A 16,159-nucleotide genomic window follows, 5' to 3' on the forward strand; every position below is an offset into this window, starting at 1 on the left:
CGAGATTGGGTTGTTGCTACCATTGAGGTTGCCTGAGCGCTTGATCCTTGTTGAGTTAATATATTAATGATGTTTTGATGATGAAGTTGATGATAAAATATTAATGAAAAACTTTAATTATGTATCGAATAATCAAGTGAGCCCTTATGCATGATTCTTTAGATTTAATTTTACTTAAATAGGAGAATAAGAGCTTTCTAAGTATTCGAGTGAATTTAATGCGAAAGATAGTTTTAACCTGTTAGTTCTATATAATGGCAAATATATCCCAAGAGGGGGGGCGAATTGGGATTTGGGTAAATTTTCAATAACTTAAAAACTTTTACTTGCAGGACACTATGTTTCGAAACCTGAGAGAGTATGTTTTGAAACTAACATTTCTGCTAAGTATGCTTCGAAATATAAATGAGTATGTTTCGAAATCAAATTTACTGTTAAGTATGTTTCGAAACCTACTACAGTATGTTTTTTACTCTCTGATTGCAAATATTGAAACTCCTTTAGTTTTTTAAAAATGATTCTTTTGAAAGCATGAACAAGGATAACAACAAATAAGAATGAGAAATCAAGTACACACGAGACTTATAGTGGTTCGACTCTCGCCTACTCCACTACTTTCAAGCTTACCCACTTGAAGGATTTGTAAACCATAATCACTTTCATTAGCGATCAATGACACCAAGGTTTTACCACAGTTCACCCTAAAACCTTACACAATGAGTTTTTATGAGCTCAACTCAAACCTTACAACAAGATTGTTGTTGCCAAAATACAACAATTAAAATTTGTGATGCGGGGCCCACTCGAGCTCGATGTCGGGTGAAGTTAGGTTGCCGTAAGAGATGTCGCCTCAAGGGAGATTGCCGTTAGGATGCTCGCCGCAAGAATTCGCCACTAGCTCTTGTCGCAAGGTTTTACCACTAGCTCTCGCTACTAGCTCTTGTCACAAGGTCTTTTTACTAGCTCTCGCCACTAGGTCTTGCCACTAGCTCTCGCCACAAGGTCTTGCCACTAGCTTCGCCACAAGCTTTTTGCCACTAGCTTCGCCACTAGCCTTGCCACTAGCTTCGCCACTAGCCTTGCCACTAGCTTCGCCACGAGGTTTTGCCACTAGTTTCGCCACGAGGTTTTGCCTTTAGCTTCGCCACTAGCTTCGCCACAAACTTTTGCCACTAGCTTCGCCACTAGCTTCACCATGAGGTTTTGCCACTAGCTTCGCCGCAAGGTTGTGCCTCTAGTTTCGTCACTAGCTTTTCCACAAGCTTTTGCCACTAGCTTCGCCACGAGACTTGGCCTTCGCCGCAAGACTTTTCCTTCGTCGCTAGGTCCAATGCAAGGATTTGGCCCTGTTAGTGCTGAGAAAATGGGTTAGAAGGCTCGCGGGAATCTTCCCCATGAAGACCCTCCGATGCTAAAGTCAGTCTCGAATCCCAATGACTATTCATGAAAACAGTAAATGTGCATTCCAAGTGTCTAGATCTTACCAAAAATTGGAAGTCCTTTTTAATGTCTTGTAGTTGGGTATTTATAGGGCACAATTCTCAAGGATGCTTGGTGCTGACACGTGTCGCTTGTTGAATGAATCATGTTTGAGATGTGTGGCTACAATCAAGTCTTTGATGAAAGGTCTTGCCACAAGGCTTGCCGCAAGATTTTGCCTTTGCCATAAGGTCTCGCCGCAAGGTTTTACCTTTGCCACAAGGTCTCGCCGCAAGGTTTTGCTTTTGTCACAAGATTTCGTCGCAAGGTTTTGCCATAAGGTTTTACTTACGCCACAAGGTCTCGCTGCAAGGTTTTGCCTTTGCCATAAGGTCTTGCCGCAAGGTTTTACCTCCGTCACAAGGACTCGTCGTAAGGTTTTGCCTCTACCACAAGGTCTCGCCGCAAGGTTTTACCTCCGCCACAAGGTCTCGCTGCAAGGTTTTGCCTTCGCCATAAAGACGCACCGCAAGGTTTTGCCTCTGCCACAAGGACTCGCCGCAAGGTTTTGCCTTCGCCACAAGGTCTCGCCGCAAGGTTTTGCCTTCGCCACAAGGTCTCGCCGTGAGGTTTTACCTTTACAACAAGGTCTCGCTGCAAGGTTTTACCTCCGTCGCAAGGTCTGCTGCAAGGTTTTGCCTTCGCCACAAGGTCTTGCCGCAAGGTTTTACCTCCGCCACAAGGTCTCGCCGCAAGGTTTTGCCTTCGCCACAAGGTCTCACCGCAAGGTTATACCTCCGCTACAAGGTCTTGCCGCAAGGTTTTACCTCCGCCACAAGGTCTCGCCGTGAGGTTTTGCCTTTGCCACAAGGTCTCGCCGTAAGGTTTTACCTTCGCCATAAGGTCTCATCGCAAGGTTTTACCTCCGCCACAAGGTCTCGCCGCAAGGTCTTGCCTTTGCCACAAGGTTTTACAGCAAGGTTTTACCTCTACTGCAAGGTCTCATCGCAAGGTTTTGCCTTCGCCACTAGGTTTTACCTCCATCGCAAGGTTTTGCCTTCGCCAAAAGGTCTCGCCACGAGGTTTTACCTTTGCCACAAGGTCTCGTCGCAAGGTTTTACCTTCGCCACAAGGTCTCGTCGCGAGATTTTACCTTTGCCACAAGATCTCGCTGCAAGGTGTTATCTCCATCGCAAGGTCTCGCCGCAAGGTTTTGCCTTCGCCATAAGGTCCCGCCGCGAGGTTTTACCTTTGCCACAAGGTCTAGCCATAAGGTTTTACCTCCGCCACAAGGTCTCACCACGAGGTTTTGACTTTGCCACAAGGTCTCATCGCAAGGTTTTGCCTTCGCCACAAGGTCTCGTCGCAAGGTTTTACCTTCGTCACAAGGTCTCGTCGCGAGGTTTTACCTTTGCCACAAGGGGGCTCGCGTCACACTTTCGCAATGCTACTACCGCAAAGGGGGCTCGCGGCACACTGTTGCAAAGCCCTTGCCGCAAATGGGCTTGTGGCACACTGCCGAGAGCATTTTTATTTTTTCTTTAAAAATTCTTATTTTTTCTCAACCTATTTTCCATGGCACAACAAAGATAAATAACACTTATCTTTTACAACCTAACAATTTGAATGTAATTAAACACTTTACCAAATAGTTATTACAAATCTATTGGTATGGAGTGAGGAGAGCTTAAAAGGATGAGAGCTTTGGTTTCAGTTTGCTTCTCCTTTTCACATCACAATGCACACCAATGAATGATTGAAAGGATCTTCTTTGAGAGCTTGTTAAAAGATCTTCTTTTACTTATGCTTGTGGCAAAAATCTCTTGTAGATGTGTAAACTTGTGTATGTTAGTAAGAGGTAGCTTCTTGTCTTCAAAAATTGATATATATATATCAAAGAGATAGTTTTTTGGCTAATTATAACCGTTAGAGACAAGAAAATAAAGTAGGTTTTGAAACACATATTTTAGGTTTCGAAATAACACATTTTTAGACAAATGTTTCAAAACATACATACCATGTTTCGAAATATACAGCCTTTACAGCTAGATATGCACTAAGAGACAGAATGAGTGGGAAACATCTTTATAAAAACAAAATGATTTTGTTTTATTCTCCACTTATAACATATCTAAAATTAAAATATTAGGGTATGGAGATTATTTCAAAAAATAAGCTTTTCAGATAGTTTTTGAAATAAAGTGCAAAAGCATGACATATTTTCAAATATTCTTCTGACGAAGTCAGATGTTTCGAAATATGATATAAAGGTTTCAAAACATACTTCAGAAACATGTTTCAAAACATGTTAAACAAAGATTTTAAAAACACTACTGGCAAAGATGACAGAGGTTTCGAAACATACTATATAGGTTTCGAAATATAACATATAAACTTAGCAAAACTTGAAACCTTATCAATATACATTTCGAAACATGTATAGAAACATAACAAACTGATGTTTCGAAACATGGAAATATAGTTTTGAAACCTGATGCATAAAAAATTGAATTTATCCAAACATAACAAAGGGCATTTTGAATATGTATAGAAACACAACAGAACTATGTTTCGAAACATTGAAACATGGTTTTGAAACATGATACATGAGTTTTTGATTTTTCAAATATTTGAGCTTTCACGCCAAAACACTAATCATGCATGTTTCAAAATATGAAAAACTTATTTCGAAATATGAGATTTTCATAAAGAATTTTTATTCTAAGGTTGGTTTTTCATCAAACACATTTTCTCATATATAAAAAAATATGATACAACATAACTCTTTCAAACCACCACTTGAGGGATCTTGTGCAAGTTATCGAGTAGAAAATATTTCGGCTTACTGTGTATTTGAGTATCCAAACAAGCTTGATAAGACTCAATCAAGTATCTGCTTGTAAATCTCAAATATCTCTTTGAAATATTATAATCAAGTGATGAAAAATGTGTTTGAGTATTTAAGCAAGCAATCGAGTGAATCAATTCACCAATCGATTGGAAACAATGTCCTAAAATACCAAGGTTGCTTGCATTGTAATCGAATAACAAAATTCTCCAATCGAGTATTAAGTTTCTAGACTAAGGCAGCAATCAACTAAAGTAAATACCAAATCGAGTATCTTGATTCGTTCAATCAAGTAGGTTAAGTACCATAGTCAATTACTTTGAAAAGAACATAGAGCTTGTCTCAGTTTCTTATCTTTCCAATTGACTATTAGGTATTTTATACTCGAGTGATAACATAATCAATCAAATATAAAAAATTGTTCAATCGAGTGTTCTTTCTAAAGTATATCTACTAATTAATTGAAAGCTATCTAGTGTTCAAATAGTGTTATTCATTCAATTGAGTATGTAGTATAACTTAGTCGAGAGAATTAGTTTGGAAAGAGAGTTGGTCTTTGTAATCTAATAAGTGTTGTTGCCAAAAATACACCAATCAGAATTTATAATGTGAGAATGCTAGAGTCGCAATAGAGCGAGGCAAACAACTGGCAGGTATCTGCTTGTAGAAATGTATATTGGGTAGCTCCAGTTTCCAATTACTTGGCCGGGGTCTTGAATAAACCCTCAAGTGCATATTCAGTGGGGAATTAATCTGTCTAGGAGCATTTTCCCATGTGTTCAGGGCATTATTGTGCTCATAAGAACAAGTTAGAAGGCATGCTCTCTGATACTTAAGTCAGTATGTGAAGGAAAATAGTTACTTGGGGGAACTTGTAAAGGTTCTTCTGGGTGTGTAATAAATAAAATATGTACCTTTCTTGACGAGAGATGAGTCATTCATAGTATTTTTACTAGATGTTGTAGAAGAACATGCTTGAGGTGAGCGTGAGGACTGTGGTCTTTAGTCTAATTAATTTGGATGGGCTCAAGAGGAATTCCCCTTAGAGGACTAAATGGCTTAGGGAGTCCTCCTGGAGAGGGTGAGCCTTATGGCGAGCTGCCGAAGTAGGTTCTTGGTCTCTAGATGGCCTGACCCGGCAAAATCCCAAAGTAACATATGATGTTTCTAGATGGGGTTTATTATTCTGAATTTAATTTGATATTTTTGGAGTGTCATCCCTATTATACAAGATATAGATTAATTGGTGTGTGGGACTTATTGAGAACTTTAATTGGGCATGATGCAATTGAACATGACCATCTTCAAGTCTTGGCACGCATTAGGCACTTTGTATATGGGTATGGCTTGTAGGTAATTAGGGAAGTATATGAATATTATATGTATATATTATATACTTACATTATAGATATTATGCATATAATTTGGATAAATGTCATTAGGAATTATATGGGACAAGTCAGACCCGATGAGTAATTAAGAATGGCTGGCAACCAATTGAATACATATATTATATGTAGATTATAGTTTAATGGATTGGAGTTGCAAATGGGTGGCACATACGGTCACAATTGTAGTGAGCCAAATATAATATACCTAATTAATTAGACTCACGTAATAATATAATTAATTATATTCATTGTACTTGTGTGTGGCAGGAAGAAGGTTGGAAGCATCCAGCATGTGAAGGACTCAGAAGGCAACAACTGGGGGGTCCGTATGGCACTTGCATGGGGGGGTAGGTAGCCATCATCTGGATGGCTGGAAGCAGCAAGTGAAAGCCCATGCAATTGTTAGAAAACATTGATCTGATCATACGTAGCGGAAAATAAAATCTGATTTTATTGGTATCACGTTTTTCAAATCTTACGGTTAAATCGAAGACATAAAACGAAAAGTTACCTCGAAACGAAATCTGATTTCGTTGCCGATAACCCGCCTGATATCTCCCACGCGTGAGATGCCGAGTCGGTCCACCTGAAATCGTCAAGACTTCAATAGACTTGAGAGAAAAAGGGGCTCGAAAATTTTCTCAAAAATTTCCGTTTTTGATTCAACTGATTGATACAATGGATTTTGGGTTTAAAGTTATATTTATAGACAAGAAACCCTAAAACCCTAAATGCTATTGGGCCGGGCTTTAGGTGTTAGCAAAAAGCCCAAACCAAATTAATAATTAAATAAATAATCATATTACTTATTTAATTATTCTTATTTCTTAAATAATTGCATTTATAATTTAGTAATTCCATAATTACTAAATTTGCCCCCTTTTTCTTTTAAAACGATTTCTATTGGGTGGGACTTTCTGGGTTCACAATTAAATTGGCAACGATAATTAATCAATTATTAATTCTCACAAATCACGAGTGACATCTAGCAATATGTCATGATTATCCAATTTAATGTGAAGCGGGAATGTGAACCTTACATTACGGTGTCCTGCAATACAGTCCCTCTATCATACTATATCCCGACGAGATATGAGATCACGGTCAGTAGGTCAAATCTCTCGATTTCGTCATATGACCAAATCCAATAATCACACTTGACTAATATGACACAACCTCTACGGAATCCAAATTCCATCGTCATATTACCTCGACCAAGGATTTATCGCCAAGTGACCACTGGATCGCATAGGATATCTTCCTCGTATATCTCGAGATGATAGATTCCATGTCTGATGCACACATACCTCGTGTGTCACTGAACTAGGCACATAGATACGTACGACTATCCCTGATTAGGACAACCATATAATATCGTTGATATCCTAATCCACTAACACATAGATATCCATGTCATCTCAGGTCTAAAGACTAATGCAAATCCGCAGTTAATATTAAATCATTGACCCGTGAGATAAAACCCATGTGATTCAATATTAATAGTCCCGTTCAGTGAACTCGTTCCTATAACGAGCACCCACTCGTCTTCCTTCTGTATCTTATACAGAGTGGTATGAGACCCACCAATCTTGTCTTTCAGTATCTTATACCGAACAAGGAGGAAGACGATGTGCCAGCCTTTGCGAGTTACTAATTATCCAAGTTAGGAACTCTATGGCCAGGAACATATTTATAGTATAACGTATTGTGGATTATCCGTCTTGATTATTCTTAACAATTAAGAATGGTATCCACTCCTTATTATACTAAAGGATATTTGTATGTTCAATTTAAATCATATTGCAATTTCAATTAAACATAAAACTTGCTATTAAATAAGGTTTAAAGAATTACAAGATCAAGCCCTATTGTGTCACTAGAACTGGTTTTAAGGGCTTATATCTAACAGCAATCACCTTGTAACGACCCGAATATGGGCCTATATTATTTTGGTATTTTGGATATTAATGTTATGTAAGTGAAATTTGACATATTAATTGAAAGGGATGTTTAAGTGTTGCAATTTAATATATATGTGATTTTATAAATAATTAAGAGGTGAAAAAGGAAAGAAATACCAATTGGGAATATGCATAATAGAATGAGAGCAAAATGAAAAGAGGAAATGTTATACAAGAGAGAGTAGAGAGCAAGCCTCATTCACTCTTCTCTCTGTGTGTGGTTCATTTCTCCTTCTTTCCTCCTTCATTCCCAATTTCTTCTCCTTCCATTTGGAGCTTCAAAGAAGGGAATGGTGGCCGAGATTAAGGGGCTTTGGTGGAGTTTTGGAGGCTAAAGCTTGTGGCTCTTCTTCTCCAAAAATCCTCCATTTGAATCAAAGGCAAGTTCCTTTCAAACTTCTTTAAATGGAAAGCTTCCATCTAAGATCCTTCATTTTGGAAGGGTTTTTTTGAGAAATCTAGTTGTTTACGTCTCATGTATTTTTCTTTGAATTTTTGATTAATTGTTTGTATCATCTAAATGGAGACTTGTTTCTCTTCTTATTTTCAAAAGGAATGATGCATTTTTGTTAGGGTGTAGTTACATGCATGATATTGGTGAGAATGCATGTGTTTTTTTGGGGTTTTCTAAAGCTCTCGGCTTCTACCTGTCGACAACCCTTGGGAGGCCGTTGACAGTTTCTTCTCGAGATCTTCAAGCTATCGATAGGCTGGATTAGGCTGTTGACAGTTCCCTCTCAAAACCCTCAAAACTGTTGACTATTTCTCTTTAACTGTCTACCAATTGTTTTCCCCTGTTGCTTGATTTCTTTAATTAGAGCTTCCAACTTGTCCCAAATTAACATGGGAACTTCTAGCAAGCCCTCCAACCTACTAAACTACAATTTATTCATGGAGGGTGGCAACTAGGTGTGTGTTCCAAGACTCGTGTACTATTTAATAAATTTTGGGGTAAAAGAAGGAATTGGGCTATGAGTGCTACTTATTGCATTAAGTATAACAAGGGGTGATGTTCTTATAAAATGTCTTCGAGTTGAGGAAATGGCCTTGGTTCTTGACAAAGCATGTTAGATACATGGGTACACTTGTGCACATTTAAGCTTTTAAAAGGCTAAGTGTTGATGAGAAAGCTAAGTATGTCCTCACATGCCAGTGGGCTTGTGCCCGACCGTGGTTATCATGCCAATGGACTTATGTTGCCTGTGGGAGTTTTAGCTTATAATGCCACCTAGCTTGGACTAGGGTATGGGTGGATGATGGTTCACACTTTTTATGGCATATATTTGTTGATGGGTTGGTATATAACTGTTAGATATGAGCCCTAAAGACCAATTCTAGTGACACAAAGGAACTCGATCTTGTAATTCTTTAAATATTATTTAAATGGCAAGTTTATGTTTTATTTAAATTGCAATATGGTTTAAATTATAAAACATACATCCATTAGTATAATAAGGAGTGAATACCATTCTTAAGCGTTAAGAATACGAGTTACGGATAATCCACAGTTCGTTATACTATAAACATGTTCCTAGTCGTAGAATTCCTAATCTGGATAATAGCAACTCGTAAAGGCCAGCACATCGTCTTCTTCCTTATTCAGTATGAGATACTGAAAGATAAGGTTGGTGAGTCTCGTGCCATTCTGTATGAGATATAGAAGGAAGATGAGTGGGTGCTCGTTACAAGAACGAGTTCACTGAACAGGACTGTTAACATTAAATCACATGGGTTATTTCTCACGGGTCAATTATTTAATGTTAGCTGCGATTTTTGCAACTAGTCCTTAGACCTGAGATGACATGGATATCTGTGTATTGGTGGATTAGGATATCAGCGATATTATGTGGTTGTTCTAATCAAGGATAATCATACGTATCTATGTGCCTGATTTAGTGATACATGAGATATGTGTGCATCAGATATGGAATCTATCACCTCGAGATTTATGAGGAAGATATCTCATGCGATCCAATAATCACTTGACAATAAATCCTTGGCCGAGGTAATATGACGATGGAATTTGTTCCATACTGGTTGTGTCATAATTAGTCAAGATTGATTTTGGATTTGGTTATATGACGAGATTAAGAGATTCGACCTACTGACCATGATCTCATATCTTGTCGGGATATAAGATGATAGAGGGACCGTATTGCATGGTAACGTAGTAAAAGGTTCACAATACCCGCTTCACAATAAATTGGGTAATCATGACATATTGCTAGATGTCACTCGTGATTTACAAGAATTAATTGTTGATTATTCTTGTTGCCAATTTATTTGTGAACCCAAAAAGTCCCACCAAAAACGAAATCACTTTTAAAGAGTAAATAGATAAATTAGTAATTTTATAATTACTAATAATAATGCATTTATTTATAAGATAAATAAGAATAATTAAATAATTATATTATGAATATAATTGTTTAATCATTAATTGGGTTGGGTCTTTTGCTAGCACATTAGGCTTGGCCCAATACCACTATTGGATTCAAGTTAACTTAAATGATTTGGGTTTAGCCCAATTACATTAAATGGAATGGGCTTGAGAAGCCCAACACATTTAATGTATATATAAGCTCTCAATCTCTTCATTTACTTCACTTGATGTCTTCTTGAATCACTTGAAGGTTAAGAGAGTTTTGAAGAAGTGTTCTTGAATCCAAAGAGGTAAGTTAGAAATTTTTGTGAAAAATTTCTTTGCTTATCACTCTCTTTGAAATTCTTGGATAGAAGTGATTTCGGGTGGACCGACTCGGCATCCTATACTTGGAGGATTAAACGGTGGGAAATCTAACGATGAAATCGGATTTTATCAAAAAAAGTAACCTTTCGTTTTTGTTTCCAATTAGTTAAACCATAATTTTTGAAAAATGGGATACCTGCAAACTAAATTTTAATTTCCACTGCGCATATGATAAGATCTATGTAATCCCAACAATAACTTGGTATATGTTATATGTATTTTCTGCTCGCATGAAATGGGTCAGACTTGACCCTACAGGCTGGCCCAATCACCCGAGGCCCAACATGCCAAGGTTGAGGTCGTCAGTTCCAGGTCGCATGTCGCCTAACTTTAAGCTCAGATTGCGAACCATGTGAGCTCACAGGGACGCTCTTAGTTCGTAGACCGCGGGACCGATCAGCTCACGGATCGGCCATTCAGCTCGCACGAGCAAGAAGACTACGGAATAATGATAGGCTAGGCATCATTCTGGCTGAACCGTCCGGGCCTAGTCTGGCCTTTCTCTTGGCCCATGACAGTCCCATCTTGGCCCCATACCAGCCTGTAGCAATATTGTTGTAGCCTCTACTAGGTATTCGTGAGCTCGCCTCAGATTCCATCTACATTAATGAGGGTCTCGTCAACACCATGTTGTCACCTGGGAACCCCCACTGGCGTCGATATTCAATCCCATCTCCTGCAAAAGCATAATACATGTGGAGATGACATCTCCTCCTCCTATATTAGCTAGCTCTCTTTAGAGCCAAGGTATGCCCTTACTTTTTGACTGGCTAATACTTAGCTTACTCCCTTACTTATTGGGGCGTCGAAGTGCTTGTAGGTGCCGGCCGTCGGAGCTCTGACCGAACCATCCACATCCACCTGGTGCATCCTCTTTTTTTCCTTTTCGCATTCATTTCTCAGAAAGGGAAAAACGAATCACTGTCGACCAAATTCGAACGTTGACAGTATATGAGCGTGGTTTGCATGATTTTGATTATGATGTTAACCTTTAGAATTCTACTTTGGGTTGTGGGATATTCTTTTATTCTTGTCATTGTTTTATTATGCTTGTAACGACCCATTTTCCGAGCGCGTTATAACTTGGGACAATTCTGGGATAATAAATTTTTTCTATTTAAAAACTATTGCTAAATCATATCACTCTTCATATCCATCCCAAAATCTCTATACATTTATCTCGAAAAAGAATCATCAAAAACATTAAATTCGGAAGCTAGAATCGAACCTAACATCTTAACATTAATCATAAATCAATTCTTACATTCTCATTAACCATAAATAAGGTTATACAACATCATTAACTATAAATGAGACTATACATCATCGATACTCAAAACGTTCAGAATTCAAAGTAGTAGAACTTAAATACATGGGCTACATAACATACATTCAACTCATTATATAACTCATCATGCACTTTGCTAAGTGCCATTTCATGCCTCATTTATCCTCGTTTTTGCTATAATCTCTATCTGGAACGTTTGAATATTCCAGGGACAAAGCACAAGTTAGATGATGAATCATCTAAGTAAGGGAACAAAACATTTAATGCTCATGTATGTATGCAATGCACATAACATCATAACTCTCATGATTGGGTTGATTGCACCTTAAGATTACCCGTAATTTTTCCAGTTTCCCTGCCAAACCGGGGTGTATGGGTACACCCTTGGCAAAGCAACGACGCCAGTACCTAATCCCAAACCCATGCAGCGTATGACCGTGAATCTTATAATGCTCATATGCATATTTCATAAATCAAACATGTAAATGCAATCTACATGGCATACTCATATCAAGGTATGACAATATGATAAGATCACTTACATAAAATTGGATTTTGAAAACGAATCACTTACAAACTAAATCCAGTTGGGAAGTACCACTTACCTTGCAAAAAGATAATTTTGCCTCTAACGTAATTTTGTCTCAAAATTCGTATCGGACTTCCAATCGTACTTAATTATGAATCTTGACGTACCCTAGGCATCACAATTACTCAAAAAAAAAAAAAAAAAAAATCAGATTTCTAATTTTTTTTAATTTTCCTAATTTCTCCCATTTTCTCATATTATTTCCTCAAGATTATGATATAAATACTTTCTCACAAAAGTTTCTCAATTTCTCTTCACAATAATTCCTAAAACAATATTTCTAAGCCCTAAAAATTTCCTCATAATTTTCAGAATCCATATTCTATTTATTTCTCATTTTTTCTTTGATTTTCAAGTATCTATTGCCTTAAAAATCCATAATAAATACTAATCATGCATTTCTCTTCCAATTTCATCATCAACAATTCTAAAATATCATTCTCATATTTCTTAAATTTTTCAAGAAATTTTTGAAGATAACTCACCTTTCGTAGAGCGATTTGATATTCTTCTATACGGTGACGAAGTCTTGATTTGCATATCCAACAACGCCTTCTGTCACAAATTTTTGTACAAACTACTAAACTTAGTCTATAGATTTTTCTAGGAATTTTTTTTGGTATTTTTCTCTCTCTCTCTATATATATATGTTTTTTTTCTTTTTTCTTTCTTTTTCTTTTTCAAATTTCTCTCTCACTCTCAAATCTTTCTTTCAATCTTTCTCATTCTAATTTAAGTTCTCAAATCTTTCAAGTTTTCTCTATTTATAGAAGGTTGAAATAAGCTTAGCAAAATTATAGTGATCCATTATCTTTAATTATTTTGTCATATTTCTTAATTATTTTTCACTAAATCTCTCCTATAATCTTTAATTATTTGTCCACACTCTACTTTGTTTCCCACATTTCTCTATTATTTCACCCATTATCTTTGAATATTTGTCCACACCCTACTTTGTCTCCCACATTTCTCAATTATTTCAACTCCTATATTTCATTATTTTGTCATATTTGTTAATTATTTTTCACTAAATCTCTCCCATAATCTTTAATTATTTGTCCACATGCTACTTTGTCTCTCACATTTCTTAATTATTTCACCCATTATCTTTGATTATTTGTCCACACCCTACTTTTTCTTCCACATTTCTCAATTATTTCACCCATTATCTTTAATTATTTTGTCACATTTTTAATTATTTTTCACTAAATCTTACCCATAATATTTAATTATTTGTCCACACCCTACTTTGTCTCCCAAATTTCTCAATTATTTCACCAACTATCTTTAATTATTTTGTCACCTTAATTATTTTTCACTAAATCTTCTTTTGAATAGATTATTCTTTCATTTAGTTCATTAATTTTAAGACCACTTTCTTAGCCTCCTAATTCTAAGCCCATTTATTTAGTCTTTCCTTTTTTTCAACTTAACCCACTAACTCTAAGCCAATTTACTTAGCCTTTCATTTTTCAACTTAGCACACTAACTTTAAGCCCATTAGTTTTCTCAATTATAATCTCTAATGGATGTCAAAAAATATTTTAAATACAAAAAAATTAATTATTATTATTCTCAAAATACTAGGATATTACAATGCCTCATTCTATTATACCTTCTTTTATTACTTATACTTGCTGAGATTTGTAACTCATGTTGTTTCCTTGCATCATTCTAGGTTTAGGTAAAGGAAAGGCAAATGAGGGTGGTAAGTCTAGTCATGTCTGAGTGGGGATAGATATGTGTACAGAGTCACTCCAAACCTAAGGTCCTTGGGAGTTGTTTTGAGAGTGAAGGGCTGAAAGTTATTTTTGTTGTATTTTATTTTACCCTTCTCACTATTTTGTTATGTATGAGCTGATATGCCCGGTTAAAAGAATGATGTAATGCTACATGGTGATGTATATTTCTTTTGAAATCTTATAGATGATGTAGAGATTTCTTGGTTGATGTTTGGATTTTGTTTCTGTACCTTTTCCATGGCAACTCTCTCATGGACCTCCTATGTTAACAGGAGTTCTGGGAGGTTGGCCATTGTACACCTAGCTGGTTCCAGCAACGCTGGTCAGAAGTAACTCGGGAAGAAGAATGGTCAGGAAAAAAAGGCATCCTGGGAAGGACCCAACGCCCGTTCGAGAAGAACGTGGGTGTAGGAAAGAAGAGTGACGAGGAGAGAATCAAGCGAAGAGAAACATGCACGGAGAGAAGCTGCCTTGTGGAAAGAAGCATGCTACTATTGTCGAGAGAAGTTGACTATTGAGAGAAATGTGGAGAACTAGATTGACGAGAGGTTTAAGGTTGTTGAGAAAATATGATTGCCGAGAGGACCAAGCCTTTGCCAATAAAAACATTGCTTGCCAAGAGAATTATTGCTTGTTGAGAGAAACACCCTTTGTCGAGAAAGATATTATTTGTTGAAAGAATATGGCAGTTGCCGAGAAAACTAAACTGCTAAGAGAAAAGGGAGAGGCTGTCGAGAGAAATATGAGTGTGCTAAGAGAAAATGTGTTGCTAAGAGGATGTAAGTGTTGAGAGAAATCATGCAGCCTAGAGAAAAACCAAGGAGACTGTCAAGAGAAAACCATGTTGTTGAGAGGATGTGAGTATTGAGAGAAAATGTTCGATTTCGGAACCATGTTAAAAAGTTCTTTATACTCATTTTATCGTGCTATTTATAGAGGAATGTGACTTTTTCCCTCACAATTTTGCTATTTATAGGAGAATATGCCACTTTTTTCCTCGTATAATTTTGCCCTCCAAACCATGATTATTAACATTATTACCTTTATTAATTATTCTTTTGCCATTTATTCATGTTTTATTCTTCAAAAAAATATGCCCACTTGGATTTATTTATTAGAGATACGCCCACTTATATTTATTCGTTAAAAACACTTTCAGGTGGACATTTTGAAAAATCTACCGCACAACTATAACCCTTCACTCTTTGCTTTGACCTTTAAGTCAATAGGAAGAGTAAATGTTGTTCTGGCACGTCCACGTGGCTTTATGGACAAACCAATTTTTCATAGCTTCGCGTTGACACAGAAACGAGATTATATACTAAAGTGGGGTTGGGCAGCTGTACGAGGGCAGAGCTCAACGTGCCAAGCAGGTGGCAAAAGATTTGAAGGCACAGCTCGAGACATCATTGTGGTGCCCCTGGTCCCACATTCGGGGTGCCATTGTAACCCACAGTTACAACCACCTGCCAGATTTTTGAAGGCTAGCTATGCCCCTACAAGTTAGGGCACCTCGAGTGGGATCTAGGTTTTTTCGCCTTCGCTCGTTGAGAACTTGAGTCCTTAAAAAAAATAATAGCAAAGGGCACTCAAATCTCGGTCGGGCTACACGCTTGAAATTCTCGTTGCTGTTAGGGAGATATGATGAGACCATGAGAGCAAATTTACATAAAATCCATAATTTATTAGTAAATTGTAAAAATTTCAATTTCACCACAGGATTCATTTGTTCTACACACAAAATACAAAATAGGATAATTCACTAAATAAACCCATAAATATCAAAAATCTTCTCATGACTCATCAACTGCATCTACTAGCAATGCATCCACCATTACAGCTTTCCCCTTTCTAGAACTCGAGCCATCTGTATGGTTAGTGATAAAGGATGAGTTCTAAGATTCAGTAAAATCAATATGTAAAATAACAAATCATAAATTCATGACAAACATAAAAAAAACATGTAATGAATCATGGATGCAGGCCTGCTCACCTCATCCATCTCAGACTCTTGGTGACCCCATATGATTTTTCCAAGCCCTAACACGAGCTCCGTTAGTCCCAAATCATAGCCTCATGACATAATAATTTGCACATAAAATATATAAACCCTTATAGAAATAGTGTTTACTGTCTTCCTTGGAAGATTTCTTTAATCTGTTAAAAATCATC

The sequence above is a fragment of the Diospyros lotus genome, chromosome 7, assembly GCF_014633365.1.
Source record: "Diospyros lotus cultivar Yz01 chromosome 7, ASM1463336v1, whole genome shotgun sequence".
NCBI classification, from domain to species: Eukaryota; Viridiplantae; Streptophyta; class Magnoliopsida; order Ericales; family Ebenaceae; genus Diospyros; species Diospyros lotus.